The 18,914-nt window shown below is 37.5% G+C and overlaps 1 protein-coding gene across 9 annotated transcripts in view; it reads left to right on the top strand.

The window, feature by feature from the left end:
- Positions 1–18,914, top strand: part of Tanc2 (tetratricopeptide repeat, ankyrin repeat and coiled-coil containing 2) — a 496,754-nt gene that overhangs the window by 53,466 nt on the left and 424,374 nt on the right. Inside the window, exon 1 of one of the 9 annotated variants that reach the window (XM_029570137.1) lies at positions 11,701–11,723. The exons of the other annotated variants lie outside the window; for them this stretch is intronic. The gene's annotated coding sequence lies outside the window, so the exon portion shown is untranslated. Of the gene's footprint in view, positions 1–11,700; positions 11,724–18,914 lie in introns of those variants that run through there. 9 annotated transcript variants of the gene reach the window in all.

The following is an 18,914-nucleotide window of genomic DNA, read 5'->3' as shown; positions in this document are numbered from 1 at the left end:
CTGGAACTCACTGTGTAGACCAGGCTGGCCTTGAACTCACAGAGATCCACCTGCCTCTGCCTCCTGAGTGCTGGGATTAAAGGCGTGCACCACCACACCCAGCTAAAAATAAATTTTTTTAAAAAAGAATAAAAATAGCAACATAAACACTTCTGGGGCTGGAGAGATGACTCAGCAGTTAAAAGCAGAGGACCCATGTTTGAATCCTAGCACCCAGATGGCAGCCAACAACCGTCCATAACTCCAGTGCCAGGGGATCCAACACCCTCTCCTGACCTCCTTGGGCATTGCATGACATGGATGCACTTACTTACATGCAGGCAACACTCATACATATAAAATAAAAATAATAAATAAAATACTTAAAAAAATTTCTCATAGCAAGACTTTACAAGGACAAGCCCAAATTTGCACAAATATAAGATGGGACTTCCTTAAGTTTTTAAGTAGCAGAATTATTTTGATATGAAGATTTTAGGCATATAGAACTATTGTATAAATCAACTTCTGAGTGTTTCTACCTAGAAGATCTTCAAAAATTTATATCTAACCTGCAAAGCTGAGGTCTAGGTCTCAAATAATAGGCTTTTAATATGATGAGCCCTGTGTGGGTAGCAGATACAGGGGAAATTGGGGATTTTACTTAGGGGTTCGTAGGCTTATTAATAAAAAAATTAAGAACGGACTAAAACAGAAGCTTAAGGACAATTTTATTAGAGTTTAAATGACATCCCCTTCCTCCCCCATGACAGGCAATCTGTAAATCTCAATAGCCACCCCCTTTCAAGTTCACATGGAAGTTGGACACCTAGCAGACTAGCAGCCACATGTAAAGGGAGCTTTAGAGAAAGACTAAAGAAACCCAAAATGTTGGGGAGCTCCAAGTGTTAGGGAAAACATACTTAGGCTAGAGATAGAAAGAAGAAAAGGGAGATGTTAGGCTTTTCTGAAGAATTTTGAAACTAATGTCTACAGTCCAGTAAGCAGAATTCTGCTGAGAGGGTGGGATTCCAGGCAGAAAAAGTTCACCATCTCATTAACATACTGGTTATTCTGCCCATCTCTTTTGCATGGCTTAATGTGAACCTGCCTCCCTAGGCATGGTCCCTTGAGGAGATTGACCTGGCACAGCTGGAATGTTATTTTTCCTCATAGGCCAGAGATTTTATTCTCTTGACCAGGAGCTTCCTCATAAGAATCCTTTTTTTGCTATTATTCAAAAGTAACCTCCAAATCATTCCAGAAGATGGGTTTCCATGATTATTCTCAGTCAGGGGAACACTTTGCTAGCCTGGAATAGGGATAGATGGGAGATGTACACTTGCTTAATTTTTTCTTTTGAAAAAAAATTTTAAAGATACTTGAATCTTTTTTGTATCTCTAGGGGCCACTTTTTTCAATCTCAAGCATTATCAACAAAATTATTGCTTTTCACTTTTACGTCATCTTCCATCCTATAAATATAAAAGACTCTTGGTTAGGAGTTTTCACGGGGAGAAAGAAAATACTGAAGGAAGGAAAAACTCAAAAAATTCAACATAATGTTTAGCTGCACTTTTTGCTTCAAATATTTACTTCATACATTATTGTTGCCTGGTATTACCCGTGTGGTCCAGAGTTAGTGCAGTCTTTTCTTTTCTCAAAATACTGTGTCATTTGTCATTCTTTGTCCTTCTCTAGAAAGTGGATGACCAAACACCTAGAGAATCAAAATTTTTGTTAGCTTTCTAATACTGTCATGCTCTAAAGCTAAGGTACTATTAGGTACTACCTAAGCAAGTCTCCCTTCCCTTCCTCCACTCTGTGTCATCCTTACATTCCTGATTATATAATTGAGGCAGAATAGAAAGACAAGGATAATTATTAAGACATGGGGAGGGAATGAGTCCAATTGTAGCCTCTTGCCAGCTGAGGAGCAAGAATTCCAGCACAATTAACTTCTTTTTTTTTTTTTTTTGGTTTTTTTGAGACAGGGTCTCCCTGTAGCCCCAGCTGGCCTGGAACTCACTAATGTAGACCACGCTGGCCTTGAACTCACAGAGATCCATCTGCCTCTGTCTCCCAAGTGCTGGGATTAAAGGTGTGCACCACCACGCCTGGCTCACAATTAACTTTTTATATGAAGGTTCCATTTATAAATAGATATTTTTTTAATTTAATTTTTGATTGATTTTTTTTCTATTTTCATACAATATAGTTTGATGGTATTTAGATCCCCTCCCCTATCTATACCTCTCCCCTCTGCTCCCTGCCCAATTTAATGTACTTTCATATATATAGTATGGCCTATAGAGTCTGATTTGTATCCCCAAATGTCCTTCAGTGTGGTTCCATCCACTGGGCCCACCAATCTCCCATCCTTGTCTTTCCCCCTCACAACAGCTATCAGTTGCCAAAAGTTCCTTAGGTTTGGTTGGGATTTCTTATCCACTTCTCCATGTCAGTGTTGGGATTTTGTCTGGTTTGAGCTTATGTAGGATTTGTGCATGCTGTCACCATTACTGTGAGTTCATATGAATAACTGACCAGCTGTCTGGAAGACTCTTATTTCCTTGTGGAAAACATCTACCCGTTCTGGCTCTTACAGCCTTTCTGCCTTCTCTTCGACAGTGATCCCCGAGCCTTGGGAGGCAGAGATTTGAAATAGGTATCCTATCCAGGGATAAGCATCTTGTTCTCTGTACAGTGGCCAGTTGTGGGTTTCTGTGTTAATCACCATCTGTTGCATAAGGAAACCTCTCTGGTGAGAGTTGAGAGATGCATTCATCCTATGTGTAGAGGTTACATTGAAGATGTGTCACTTAGGGTTAAGCATCTCATAGACACTTATTCTCTGTTTTGACTGGTTCTGGAACTATGTAATAGTCTCCATCCCAGCTAGTCAGGTGCTCTGTGGCAGCCTCAGTGGGACAGGGGCAAGGCCCAAGGAGAGCCAATAGGAACAGGATGGGCTGGTTTTTATTAGGTAACAGAGAAAGCTTCTAGATATTTTATTTCAAAATACCAATGAGCCAGGCTTAAGGCCTTTATGTAATGGTGTTGGAGAAGGCTTCATTCCTTTCCTCAGACATTTCCTGGATATTGAAAACTGTTAACTTTGTTGACAGTGAAGCTGTCCTAACTTCCCTGTCATTTAAACTTTATCAATTGTAATCCTGCCAAGTATCCCTCAGGAACCCCACCTAGCGATCTCATCTAGTTGTCCTAGCAGCACTTTGAAGATAGTAACTTTAAACCCCACCAGAATCCTATATATGACTACTGTTAAAAACAATGAGCTGTGGTTCTTTGAGAAGCCCATGCTTGTATGTCTTGTCTTTCCTTCTGAGTACCTTTCTTGTAACCCTTATGTTTAAAGTCTGTATTAAAATATATTTATTAAACCCTCAACTCTGCTTCATAAATTGACTAGAAATTCTTTTCTGTATCAAAACCACAAGTCCTAGTTTGGCGTGAGTTGAGATCCCTAAAAGTCTAGGTGAACTCTTCCTCCTGCCTTTTGTCTCCTATTAGAAATAAAATATGAGGTCCAAGGACCCTACCAATAACCACACAGAGAATGCTGGGACCAAGACAAAGTAACTCAGTAAGGCAACTTTTATTTTGCCAAATGTCCTCATTTAGATTGAGCAGCATATGAGAAGCGCACACAACCCATAAGTTGGTAGGTTTTATCCCTAACATAAGAGTACTATGTGTATTCCCCATTGGCTGGGGTTCAACTTCACAGTCTTTCTAGGTTGGCTACTTTAAAAGAATCAGAGCAAAGAAAGGGGGAAAAGAGCTGGCCAAGGAGGGTGAAGGGCTCCACCACCCCAGGTGGGAAGCATCAAGGCCTTTTCCTAAACAGAAATCTCCAGGGTCTCAGGGGAGATTAAAAGAATTCCTTGTCATAAACCAAAAGTTTTACAGGGTTTGAAAGAAAAGACTAATATTTAATGCTTCTTAAACCCACAAATACTGACATATTAAGCACCTACTATGGGCCAGATAAGGTACTTGGGAACATAATTTATTTAGGAATAAAAGGCATCATCTCTATCAGATTATACTATTTGGCATAAGTAAACCAACACCCCTAACATACTGTGTCAAGTATGATAATGATGAAGTTTCTCATAGGATACTACAGGGTACTACTACTAGGTACCAAGGGACAAGAATTATCTCAGTCTGAAAAGAAATGCAGTAGTTCTTGGAGGAGGTGGCAACTATCATTGTGCCTCCAGAGTAGTTAGCCAATTCCAGAAGTGGGGAAAGGAAGTTTGAAGCAGAGGTCCTGCACATATGCATGAGGTTGTGAGACAGTTTGACACATTAGTGAACACATATCTTGTCCTGCCTCTCCCTGCCCTGCCCTCCCCTTCCCTTTTCCTTTTCCTTTTCCTTTTCCTTTTTCCCTCTCTCTCTTTGAGACAGTCTCACTAGATAGACCTGGTTGACCTGGAACTCTTTATGTAGACCAGGCTGGCCTCCAACTCACAGAGATCTGCATGCCTCTCCCTCCTGAGTGCTGGGATTAAAGGCATGTGCCACCACGCCCAGCTCACCTTTTCTTGTATTTACTTCTTTCTGCCTATCGATTTCATTCTTTTCCAACTTTGCACTTTGATTTCTCATATTGTTCACTTCAAATAGTGGAACATAGCTACCAATATCAGAGTTTTATATCTTATAGTCCAGGCACCAAAAGGGACCCAATTCTATCTGACCATTGATAAATTAACTCTGGTCTAATTTTGATCTGATATTAACTCTTGGACAAGCCAGTTACACATTATGTTAGGGTTTGGGTAAGGTTTGTAATCATCTCTTAGATAACGTGCCTATTCCAATGAAAATCAACTGTGGCAGAGGGAAGGAGTAAATTAGTAGATAGAGTAAGGATTGGTAAAGGACTGTTCTCAGAAAGGGATGTGACTGATAGTGGGTAGCAAAGTCCTATCATCTTTAGGGGTTATGGCAGCAGCATCCAGGTAAGAGATAATGGCAGTCTCAACTTTAAGGGGGTGGTAGTGGGAGTGGAGAGATGCCAAATAATCATCTGAACTTGATTGATTGGTGTAGGTAAATGAAGGAGTCATGGTCTCACTTTTAATCACTCATATGCAAAAACATGTACTGAGTACTTGCTATGTGCTATAAGTAGTTAGTGTTACTGGGGATACAGATACAGTAGTGCTGTAAATTATAGAGTACTAAATGAAAAGCTCAGAGTCTGGACTCCAAATGAAACTATACATTAAACAATTTTCCAATTCTCTAGACACTAACTGGGCATTCTAGAATTCAATTCTGACATTTCCCAGAGTTAATGTAGACCCCACAAGTTAAGTGATTAGTCCATATAAGACTGCCTTTTACTACAGACATCAATGGTAAATCTGGTCCTCCAGTGCTTCTGATCTGTTAGTTATAAATTGAGGGTCCTATGTCTACCTTCTTCAGCAATTTGTTATGCTGGCTCACTGAACTCAGGAAAACACATATACTTATAAAGGATATTGCAAGAAATACAGATAAAGAGGCATATAAGACAAAATCTAGAAGGATCCTGAGCACAAGAGCTTCTGTCCTGATGGAGATGGTATCTGCCATCCTTTTAGCATGAGGGTATATTCACCTGGATGCATCTACTGACAGAACTCTATTGCTTTGGGCTTTTATGGAGATTCTAATATGTAGACATGATTAAGTCATTGGTCATTGGTGTTTGAACTTGATTTCCAGTCTTCTTCCCTTTCTCAGGAGTTGGGGGGAATGAAACTGAAAGTTCTCTCTAGTCACATGGTCAGTTCCTCTGACTGTCAGTCCCCATCCTGGAACCATCCAAGGGCTTTCAGCTACCAGTGATATCATTAATGTATGGAAAGGCACTCCTCACTCCTGTTCTGAAAGTCAAGGGTCCTAGAAGCTCTTATGTCTATAAACTGAGACCAATTATAACAAAAGATGGTCCCACCACCCCTTCACTTATAAGGGTTTTAGGAGCTCTGTGTCTGGAACTAAGGAGGTAGAGACCAAATATGTGTATTTCTTACTATGTCACGTTGTCATCATGTATTTACAGAACTTATGTTCAAGGATGACACCATATCTCTGATTTTGGTGACTAGTGAATGGTGGTGGTGTTCATTTGTGTTTGAAGGAAGAAGTAATAAATTCTTTTTTTGTAGATGTTAAGTTTGAGGTAATATTGAATATCCCAAGAGGCTTTTAAACAATTATTATAAGGTGAAACGTGTGTGTGTGTGTGTGTATGACTATACTACAATTAGGCTACATCATAATATCTTTTTGTAGTCACACCCTTCCCCTTATGTATAACCCTTGAAATCAGTAAGTTATTCTCTCTCCCAGTAATTTTTTTCCTTTTGAGAATGTCACATAAATAGATTATTATAGTATATGACCTTTTAGGACTGGCTTTTTTCACTTGGCATAATTCCTTTGAGATTCATTCAAGTTGTGTCAAGCAATAAGCTTCCCTTTTATTGCTGAGTGGTATGCCATTGTATGGATGTGTCACAGTTTGATCATTCACCAGCTGATGAACATTTGGGTTATTTCCAGTTTGGTGTAACTATGAATAGAATCATTATAAACATTGGTATATCCAAGTTTTTATGTAAACATAAAATTTATGTCTCTAAGGAGTTACTGCCCAAGAGTGAGATTAGTAGATCATATAGCAGATGTATGTTTAACTTTGGAAGAAATTGCCTGTATTAGTTACTTTTTCTCTTGCTGTGATAAAACACCATGGTCAAGGCGGCTTATAGAAGGAAACGTTTAGGGGGCTGGAGAGATGGCTCAGCAGTTAAGAAAACTGGTTGTTCTTGCAGAAGACCCGGGTTCGAATCCCACTACTCACATGGCAGCTAACAACTGTCTGTAACTCCAGTCCCAGGGGATCTGACGGCCTCTTCTGACCTCCGTGGGCATTGCACGACATGGGTGCACTTACATACACACAAGCAATACATGCATATACATAAAATAAAAATAATAAATATATTTTTTAAAATGTAAGATGAAGCACTAATTTAAAAAAAAAAAAAGAAGGAAAAGTTTATTTGTGTTACAGTTCCAGAGGAGTAAGAATCCATCAAGGCTGGGAGGCATGGTGATAGAGGTGGCTGGAGCAAAAAGCTGAACACCCCCACCTTCAAGTAAGCACAGAAGGCAGAGAGACCCAGACTAGAAGTGGGCAAGCAATGTTCTCCAAAACCTGCCCCCAGTGACATGTTTTCTCCAGTATGGTCAAACCTCCAGAAAGTCCTATGACCCTCCCCACACAGTGTCAGAAACTGAAGACCACATGTCCAAATACTTGGAGCCTATGGGGGACATTCTTATTCAAACCAGAACACTGCCAGATTATTTTTCAGTGTGATTGTACCATTCTGATTTCTACCTGCAATGTTTAAGGGTTCCCATTGCTCCATAACCATGGTAGCATTTGGTATTGCCAATTTGTTAAAAAATAAATTTTAGGCACTTTATTAAATCTATAGTGGTAGCTTATTGTTGGTTTTTCTGTTTGGTTTTTTGAAATAGGGCCTCACTCTGTAGCCCTAGCTGGCCTTGAACTTACTATGTAGACCAGTCTGGCCTTGAACTCACAGAGCACTTCCTACCTCTGCCTCCTGAGTGCTGGGACTAAAGAGGTGCACCACCATGCCTGGCTTTTGTTATTGTTGATAACGAGACAGGATCTCACCATGTAGCCCAGGTTGAGCTACAATTTAACAGCTATCCTTCTGTGGGAGAGTAGGATGGATAGTGAGGTTTGGAAAGCCTTCTACAGAATTACAGGATCAGCATATGGGTAGACAAGTTGGCAAAGAGAAATGCTGGAAACTCCCAGAAAAGATGGGCTAAAACTGGCTCACACCACTGGCACATGTGCAGAGGTCCTCCAGAGTGTCCAAAACTAATGATCAGCTCATTATAATAATACTAAAGTGCACACTTTAGTTGTATGTGGGCCTGAGCTGCTAAACTCTCCCTGCTCTGACTGCTTCCTCCTTGGAAGTGTATCTTCCAATCAACTGCCCCTGCTTTGGCTGTCATTCTGTGTCACTGCTGTTTTTTTGTTCAGGAACACAGGAACCTGGAACTCTAGGTGGTATCCACTGACTCCCAGTAGCAGCTCTCCTGCTTTTGCCTTGAGTTTAGGATAACAGGTGTGCATTACTACATCTGGTCATTGTGATTTTATTTGTTCTTTCCTATTGCTTAATAAACATTTTTCTTGTGCTTATTTGCCTCTCATATGTTCTTTGTGGTAAAGTATTTTTTCAAATCTCCCAAATTTTCTTATATGTATCCTTTCTATTGCTGTGATAAACACACTGACCAAACCAACTTGAAGAGGAAAGTGTTTATTTGGCTTACAGCTCGCAATCCATCATCAAGGGACCCTGTAGCCCAGACCATGGAGGAATCCTGCTTACTGGCTTGCACTCCTGGCCTGTGCTCAGCCTGCTTTCTTATACAACCTTAAACCATCTGCCCAGGGGTGACACCACTAATAGTGAGCTGGGCCCTCCCACATCACTCAACAATCAAGAAAATACCCCAGATATGGCCATAGGCCTATCCAATGGAGGAAATTCCTCAGTTGTGGTTCCCTCCACCCAGGTATGTCAGGTTGACAACTGAAGCTATGCAGTACAACGTTTATATTTTTATTACATTATTTATACTTTAATTACATTGTTGCTTACTGTTGAGTTTTCAGAGTTAATGAGTTAATTATTATATTTGCTAAATCCTGGTCCATTGTGAATATATGTTTTACTTGTTTATTATAGTCTTAATAATGTTTAATCTTTTTTTTTTTAAATGGAGCAAGCGTTTGGTAGCATACCAGAAACCATCGGGGCTAGAAGCTTAATTTAGTGATAAAGTGTGTGCTTAACTAGCATGTGTGAGCCTGTGTTGAATCTTCAACATCAAAAAACCTCAACCCAAACCAAACCACACCAATCCAAACCAAACCACAAAAACAAAGGCTTCCCAAAACTTTTTAGTTAACTCCATGTTATAAATCTTTCTCTTATGCTTTCTTCCAGCAGTTTCTTTCTTAATAGTTTTATATTTAGATCTCTGATCCATGATGGCCTATTTTTAACCCAAGGTGTGAAAATTAAGGTTGCTGTGTTTGTTTTTTGTGTATGGATAATGCAGTTCTTCCAACTCCATTGTGGAAAATCTGACCCTTTCTTTTTGGACTTATTTTGAACCACCGTTAAAAATCAGTTGGCCATATTTATTTCTGTACTGTCTTTTCCATTCATTTCTATTCTTTCACTAATATGGCACTGTGTTTATTACTGTGCTTTATAAATCTTAGGGTAATGTAATACTTTCAACTTTTTTCAGTTAATATTATTTTTAGCCATTTTAAATCCTTTGCTTTTTCCTATAAACTGTGGAATCAGTTTTTAAGATTTTAATGTTAGATAAACGTAACATTTTTGCCATGAAGTCTTCCAGTCTGCCAACATGCTATGTCTTTTCATTTACTTAGGTCTTATTTGATGTCTTTTATCTGCAGTCTGTATTTTGTGGCATGCAGATCTGGTACATATTTTATTAGACTTTGTAATACTTTTCTGTTGTTATGATAAAATACACATGACCAAGGCAACTTATAGAAGGAAAAGTTTATTTGGCTTACAGTTCCAGAAGGATAAGAGTCCATCACGGTGGAGGCAGGGCAGCAGAGGTGGATGGAGCAGAAAGCTGAGAGTTCACTTCTTTAAGCAAGCACAGGAGGCAGAGAGAGCCTAACTGGAAGTAGGCAAGGCTAGCTACTCTCAAAGTCCACCCCCAGTGAAATGCTTCTTCCAGCATAACCGTACCTCCTAAAGGTTCTTTGACCCTCCCAAACAGCATGAACTGGGGACCAAGTGTTCAAAAAACTTGGAGCCTTTGGGGGCCATTCTCATAAGCTACCACAGACTTATATCTAAGTATTGTCCTCCTCATCTTCTTCTCTTCTTTCTCTTTATCCTCCTCCTCTGGTATTATTTTTTTAGATTTTGGTTTCTAATTATATGTAGCTAGTACATTAAACTTATATGTATGCCTTCAGACTTTGTATCCCATGACCTTGCTAAGCTCACTAATTATTTCTAAGAAAGTGTGTGTGTGTGTGTTTGTGTGTGCGCGCGCGCGTGTGTGCGCACGCGCCGTATTTAATTTTTAAGTGAATAGGGTCTTCTGAGAATTGGGAGTTTCTTTCAAGTGTGTCTGTTCTTTATTCTGTTTCTCCTCTTCTGGTGCTGGCCAGTACATCTAGTTTAATGATGGCTAAGGATGATGAGAATTAATGTTTTTGCCTGGAACCTGATGTTAGTGAGGGAAACATAACGGGTCTTTCATTGTATGTGAAATGCTAACTGTAGGTTTTTGATAAATATTGTTCATGAAACTAAAGAAATTTCTCTTTAAGCTTTGATTTGCTAGAATTTTGTTGAGGATTTTGTTTGTTTGTTTCTATATTCCAAAGTAATACTGGTCTTTTTGGGGGCAGTACTTTTAATCTGATTTATTATCTGAATAATATTGTTCTCAGAATAAGTATTTCTCCCATCTTAATGGAAGAAATCTTGTAGAATTGGTGTTATTTCTTTAATGTTTGGTACAATTCACTTGTGAAGCCATTTGGGCTTGGATTTTTGTTTTTCGTAGTTTTTTTTAAACCATAAACTTAATTTGTTTAAGAGTCACAGGAATATTCATATTGTTGCTTAAGCTTGCATGAGTTTCAGCAGTTACTAGTTGTTTATTAAAAGGTGTTTTTAGAAGAGCAGATTCTGCTGCCGAGTAGATGTGTGACCTTCGAAGGGTATTTCAGCTTTAATCCCTTTCCTCAATTTATTCATCTGAAAAACCAAGAGGTTAGACTTATTTGTTTTGAAGGGTTTCCCTCACCCCTAGCTTTTGAATTTTATAATTCTGTTAGGATAATAGTGTATGTGTTTGAAGTTTATGTGAGGACTCCAGCTCTGTTTCTTGATTTGCCTGTCAATCAGTGAGCATTGGTTTCTTTAAATCAACCTGCCTTTTAACAGATAGGTTGTATGTTTTTGTTTTAATAAGTCGATTATTTGGTGAACAAATGTGGATAGAAGAAGAATTCCTATTTATATATTTGTGTATGATATACTTAAGGTATGTGAAGAATTATTTTCACAAGATATTCATAAAAAGATGTAAGCCATTTGTTAGTTTTCAATGTTGCACTCCCTTGCAAAAGTAAATGATCAGCTTGGAATTTTAGAAATATTTGAAATGCATTTCCTTTTTGGTGATTATCCCTTTGGTCTTCATGATTTAAAAAGTCATACATTTTTTTCCTATGCACTAGAGACAATGTCTGTGTATTGTATGTAAAAATCTTTTCAAAAGTGGCACATTGTTGTACATTCTGTCATTTGTTGGGTTAAAGCAAAGTGAAAGTAGCATATAGATTTACTGCTGAAGGAAACATTGGGTTGCTGGCTGCAGCTGGAGGATTTTACGTAGGCACCTGTGGGTTTGAGTGCGTTTAGTACACAGCCTGCAGTAGGAGGCTGGCACTGACTCTGCTGACTCCAGTACACTCCTTCACTGCTGCTCTGCCGATCCCTCCACTGTCCAGAAGACAAACAAAATGGTGCAGCACGTTCAGGGCTTGGGGGAAAAATAACCATCAGTATGATTCAGAGGTGGGTCTGCTACACGGATCACGAGAGAAATTGTTGAACAAGACTAAAAGCTTAGAGAGATCAGTATGTCAGATTTCTGTAGCTGTTTTAATGTTTGATTATGCCTGTTTAAGGATGAAACTGTTACAGTTGTGAAATTTGCATGCCTTCTAGATGCAGCGGTTCAGGTATATTGCATGTGTAACATTAGGAAATACATGCATGGTAGCTTATAAACAAATTTATTTTTATTAAATGTGTGGGGTTCATGTTTATAGAGGTAGGTGTTATGAGAGGGGTTTTTTCCCTATTATTATTAGCTTTTGTTTTGTAAAGTAAGCACATAGAGGTTTTTATTTTCTCTGTTGCATCTTTGTTGCAGCTACTGCCAATGTTTCTTTCCTTATATTGTTCATTTTATAATAGTAGAAAGCATTCTTTGGTTAGCTAGAGGGAAATCAGAGGACAAGCACTGGGGTTGGCACTTCATATTTTATTGATGACTCTAATGCAGTGAATTCGCATTGCACATAGTCATGACTTAAATGATTACCTCTTATATGAAAGCAAAATGTTTGTAAGAACGGCCATGTTGATAGTGAGTATAAAATAAAGGAGAAGTGGGACAAGTAAAATCTCTCTGTCGTTGGTTTCTTGAGCTATGCTCAGCACTGATTCAAGGCACTGTCATGCTGGAAGTACAGTACAGAGAAATTGAGTATCAAGCATAGAAAAAACATGGAGGTTTAGTTCCGACCCCTTCCAGAAGCACTTTGCTTATATACTTGTATATTTTTGGGTTTCTGTGGCTCCATGTAACTGGGAGCTGTCCAGCTGAGACAAGATAATGTTTTCTTAAGCCACACCCAACAGATTCAGCTTTTTATGTTTTGGGTACTGTTTAATCTTGTGCTGATTTGTAACCATCATCTGTGGGATGACTTCAAGTTGTAAAAAGAAAGAATATACTATATTCACAGGAGTTAGCTTACGATGTTTTTTAAACATTTGACTGCTGTATTACTAGCACTGTATTACTTAAGTTGTGCAGCATTGTGGCAGAGAGGGAGAATGTTTGTATGAGTCCATGGCAAGTGTGTTGAAAGAATTCTGATCAGACAAGTAACAGTACTGCTGGTTTATTATTTTGGTTAGTATTGTGGGTAAGACAGTCAAAGTTCAGATTTTCTTGTTTGATAAATATTTACTGAAACTTTTTAAAGACTTGTTTTTTCTGTGCAGTAAAAAAAAATCGCAAATGATCCAGTTTGTGTTTAAAAATCTATTTATAATGTTTTATTCCGTAGTAAAGACATTTTGTATGTGATTAGAATTAACAACTCTATGGCTGTCTGCCACTATGTTAGATTACCTCACCCACTTTACTGTAGACAGAAATGCTAAGGAATCAGCATTAATCTTAGTAGTCTGCAGAGTGCTTATATTATGTACTTTCAAGAACAGTTTCTTTTAGACAGAGCAAATTAACTCTATCTTCTCCTCAGAAATTGAAAAACAATCTGTAGTATTTTTCTTTGATTTTAAAAATTGAACAGCAAAGAAAAATACTGTATTTTTGTGCCAGATTTAATCTCAATAAATAAATAGCTAACCAGAGAATGAAATATACTAAATTATTAGAATGCTTCATGTATCCAAAATGTTATATAACCCTGATGGAATATTGCAGATGAAACAAAGAAATCTGATTGGTTCTTCACAAGAAACAGCAGCCTTGAAATCCATTTTAACCAGAGGCTTCCACCGCAGCCTGGGTGGTTACTACTAGCATCAGTGAAAACAGAAAGCTTTGGAGATGAGGAGGGATTTAGACAAGAGAGTGAGGTTGCTGAGGCCCCTCCTTAATTCTTTTCTTTGAATATGTAGTGCCTTGTAGGTTTTTGTCCCTATCAGCAAACAACCTCCCTCCCTTTGTTATTGCTTTAAAGAGTGTTACAGTTTTATCAAGTTAATTAACTATTTAAATAGTATTACTGAATGAAATAGAAGAATCTCTCTAAAAAGAGTTTCAAGTGATAGAATGGGTTAATGAATAACATAATTTTAGAACATTTATAAAATATGAATGAGTGAAACCTGTTGTTGAGGGAAGAAAAGAGTATATGGTAGAAAGTTTTGAAGAATAGGATGCTAATAGTAACGGTTCAGCCGCATCCTTCCCCATCATACTAAAGTTACATTAGATCATTTGTCATCTTAAGACTTTAGTGATGTTTAGTGAGGGCACATTGTAATTGATATTCAAACAACAGGATGTTGCAAGTCAAAAAACAGGTGGAGTATTGCATGTGGTCTGCTGGCTTTTAGAAATACCCTTGAGATGGAAGAATAATGTATGTTAGATTTTATGTATTTATCATTGGCGAAATGATCTGCTGGACTGTAGCTATAAATTACAGAAGCAAATATGCAATCCTTCTATGCTTTTAGCAGAAAATATTTAAAACATACTTGTAGTTTATTAAAATGTGAAAATTCTTATATTCAAACATTAATAGGTCAACTTTATTGGATGTGGAAGAGGGAAAATTACTGAGTCAGGATGAGAATCTAAATTAAGAGAATTAATTATGGTAAAAAGAAATAGAGAATTATAAAAGAAGATATATTTATAAAGAAAAATCTAATATTCAGTTATTTCCTGATAAGTATCAACTATATCTTGTAGGCTCTATTTCTGTGCTTATTTTCTAAATTATCTGATATGCTAATAGTGTCAGGCTGATGGCAGCTGGCTGCAAGTGTCACAAGCTAAAAACAAAATGGCTGGCAAGGATTAGTACTGTAAATTTGCAGTAGAGAACTGAATGCCATTAAAATACCGTTTGTTGAAGGAGAATGTTGCTAAGTAAGGTGACGAGGTCAGATGTTTTTGACAATAAGTGAACACTTTTATCAAAGGAAATGCATAGTTTTTTACAGCATAAAACAAAAGATTTTATACTATGATGTGATTAATTTTCAATTAAATATAAAATCTTGTATTACTATTCACTTAGCTTTTGTTAGCATTGTGTAATTCTGAAGCTCAGGTAGTTTTTTAAGAGATTAATGATATGTAAAGATCAAAAGAATGAAACAGGAATAAATTACTACATTTTTAGAATGGAGACAATTGGGAGAGAACTTTCTAGGAGTTCTGTGTATTTATCAATATTTTAGATCAGTCTGTATTAAAGATAGAAGAAATAAAATGACAGGAAACTTCAGAGCTAAGACTGCAAATACAGTTTTCAGAATGACAATTTCCATAGATTTGTATTTTAGGAACAATTTGTTTTTTTTCTCTGTATAAAACCATAAGCCATTTCCATTGAGTTTTAGCAACTGAAAGATTAAATGGTTTTAAAAGTTATTGATAAATTTGGATAAATTGAAAATAGCTTCAGGAACAAATTACTTAAACAAGTTGAAGACTGTACCACACTCGCATGTCTAGCTCATGCTGCACAATGGAGCGGGTATGCACTTTAAGGAAAGAAAAAAAAAAAAAAAAGGAAATATGGCATCTCCGCTTCTAGCATGTAGTACAAGTTCTCTCTCTGTACCTAATGGATCCCATTAGGGAACTAATAATAGCAAGCATGTTTGTAAATAATAGCAAGCATCTACGTGCATAAATACATATTTATGCTGATTTAATTTTCACAAACTTACAGGATATATTCTGTTTTATAAATTTAGCAGATGAAGAAACTGAGGCATAGACTTCACCAATAATGTCATACAGTAAATGGTGGGCCCAGTGCTTGTACTAGTGTGTTTCTGAACTCTGTTATAATATTTTCCTCCAGTAATTGAAGATCAAGATGTATTAGCATTCAGCTGTATCTTTAACCCCCAGAAGCCTACATCAAAAAAGAAAGAATGAAAAAATAATATATATTTATATGTATATATATATATATATTTATATATATTCTGGCAGGACCTGCAGAGGAGAGAAAGCCTTTCTGCTACATCTTTCCAAATTGCTTAAACTGGTACTTTGTTTTCTGTAGTCCTTTTCAATCATCGGTTATTATGATCATCATCAACATCAATAAATGCAAATGTATAGTTATAAACTATTTAAAAGCCCATAGCAAGTATGTGTAGGAAGCAGTTGGAGAATGGGTGAAGCTTTGTTTACTCCCCCAAATGGCTGCCAACATCCAGTCAGTCATTGAGTCCAGCTGATTAAAACTTCTGAATATTTTGAACTTAGTTCCCTCTTTATTCCTACTTGATTTTTTCAGCATTTTGCTGTATCTCAAATAGCTGTGTCTCTAGTCTCCAATACTCTGTTTTGCTTTAAGAGTGCATTTCCTGTAACATGAATTGGGGCTTTCTACAATACAGATTTTGCTGGGTATGGTGGGTGGTGCCTGTCTGTAATCCCAGAGCTGCTAAGGTGGAGGCCAAAGAATCAGGAGTTAAAGGCCAGCCTCAGCTACATAGCAAATGTGAAGCTAGCCTGGGCTGCATGAAACCCTGCCTCAAAACAAAATAAGTAAATTCCAATGTCTTTCCAAATAAAACATGGGGTGGTTTCCCCACTAATTTTCATTGCTATAATTGTTTCCTGATATCAACAGACATAGAAAACACACACTCAGTAAGGGAGATTTAGAACTTCGTTTGAAAAAAACTGGTGTTTGAATCTTCAGAGAATGAAAAACTCATTATAAATGTGTCTGTGGGTAATTTTCAGTTTAGCATTATTTGTTTTAAAGTTTACAGAGTGATATAATGCTTTCCGTACTCTGAAACTTGGTTTTGTTTTGTTTTTTCCTACACTTGTTGGTATATACTAACCTAGGTTTTTTTTTTTTATGTGTAGTGTTGAGATTTTGAGCACAATCTTTCATTCATTTCCCTCAATAAAAACTCGAGTTTAATTCCATTTGATGGTGATGGTGTGAGATTATAGGTAATTTTGTGGCAGATGTCCTTTTACACACACTGGAGTTTTTCTGGAGTCTGCATACAGAATTGGAATTGGCAAGATACAGATTATATTTTCACTTTTACAAAATAACTTCTGTATTATTGTCACTATATACATTTTTTAAAATTATTTATTTAATAACCACATACTTAGAAGAAGCATTTCATTGCATCAGCATTGACATATTCAATAACAGTTTTCTGAGCTAGGATGCATCTCTTACAAAATTGGCTGTACATTTTTAGGTTTACAGTTGAATTATTACAGTTATACAATATTGTACTCAGTGTAAACCCTATGAGACATAAAATTAAATAAGGTTTTAACCTTTAAAAGAGATCTCCAGTTTATTATTAAAATACAGAGTTTTGTGCAGAAAACTTCATTTTTAATGCAATTGACATTAAGATGTTTGTACATGCATTTCTAATCTCTATATCAGATTATTACTAGTCACAGTCAGTTATAGTCTGAGTTCCTTGGCATCTGAGCATGGATATAAGATTTCAATGATAATGTTTTTCACATCTACTAATTATCAAGGAGCAAGTTTTTATGCTTTGAAGAATTATTATTTTTTAGTCATTTTTAAAAAAATTTAAATAACACATGATTAGAAGCTTTTCACTACAGCTTTAACATATTCAGTAACACACTCCAGAGCAACAATACATCTCTTTCACAAGTGGGTGCAAGTTTCTAGGTTCACAGTTGTGTTAATATAGTTATGTATTATTGAACTCAGTATAAGCCCTGTAAGGCATAAAGTTGGATGAGTTTTTAACCTTTAAAAAAGATCTCCATTTCATTCTACAATATATTGTTCCTTGCAGAAAGACTCATTGTTTTTGCTATTAACACTGAGATGTTGGTGCTTGCATCTCTGATCTGTATGTATCTGATTATTAGTAGTCATAATCGGTTGCACTTGGATCCTTGGTGCCTGGGTATGTCTGTAAAGTCATCAGACAGATTTCAGTGGTATGGTTTATCACCTCTACTAATTGGAATGACATAAATTTGCATGCTTCCTCCTCAAATATAGTACACTTTTTAAAAATTTGTTCATTTTTTCTGTGTGTGTGTATATCACATGGAACATCCCAAACCATCTCATTCGACTATACACCCACTTCCCAGATAGCACCCTCCATAGCCTCTCTCCCCCCAGTAGAGCCCTTATACTCTGATATCCCTGCTACTCTCTCCTGTGTTGGCATCCCAGCCATTACCCACTACTTCCACGTTCTGGTGAATCTAGTCAGCCTATCTAGAGGTCTTTCTTTTAGGAGGGTCAGCAGTTCCTCATCTAGCAGTAATCAGTTGTCAGTATTCCTTTAGATAAGATTGGGGTCTGCTATTCATTTTCCCAGTTTTATGCTGGGTTAGTATCTGGGAGTCCCTTTGGCCACCCTGAACAACAACTCAAAAGAAGGTATCTCTGATCTGGCATTGTTGCTTCTTATGATATGGACTCTTGTAAGAAATTATATTGAACCCTTTAATCTTTGGTTATACTTTCCTTTTGGGTGTTTAAGGCCATACAGTTGGCCCAGATAAACCAGTTTATTTTTACTCTTAAAGTCATTTGAGGATCTGTTCCTCAGGGGTCACATGGGCTCTGGAGGAGCCCCTGGCTCCTATAGTTCCGCCTGTGTGAAGATAAGTCAAAGGTCCTGCTTGGCCATGGTTGGCTCTGCTTGGAAGCATGGAGGAAGTGAATCCTCTGTGTTGACAATCCTCTTTGTAGACTGGACCCTCGTTCAAGTCCATCTGGTGGGTTCTCCTTGGCCTCCTTGATCAAGAGGACAGGTGACCCACCACAGTTACAGGACATTTTGAGAGATGCTCCTAGTCCCCTGGAACTAGTCGACCTAGGAGGGCAAGGAGCAAAAAGTGTCCTTTATGGCCCTCTGACAAAATTATTATAGGCCTCAATGTATGTCTGTTAAACACCCAAGAAGGTTAGTTCCACTAGTCTGGAACTTTTAATTACTGTGTGTCATGTGGATAAATCTTGGGCAAAGATCAATTGTTCTCAGATAAACCTTACCTAGACATATACTTCTTGATCTGCTATGTATAATGTGTCAGTAGGTTGTAGGAGTAATATGGTTCTCTCTGTTTTTCAAAACTAGCTAGGCATTGTTTATCTCTCTCATTGTCTCACCCCTCCACCATAGTTTTCCCACTTAAGGTGCCCCCATTTCCCCCCTTTCTCCCTTAATAATACCCTTCTCCTATGGTCCTACCTCTCTTGA

Source organism: Nannospalax galili, unplaced genomic scaffold (genome assembly GCF_000622305.1).
Source record: "Nannospalax galili isolate Female #2095 unplaced genomic scaffold, S.galili_v1.0 scaffold1023, whole genome shotgun sequence".
In the NCBI taxonomy this organism is placed as follows: Eukaryota; Metazoa; Chordata; class Mammalia; order Rodentia; family Spalacidae; genus Nannospalax; species Nannospalax galili.
This window is presented reverse-complemented; position numbering and strand designations above follow the sequence as displayed.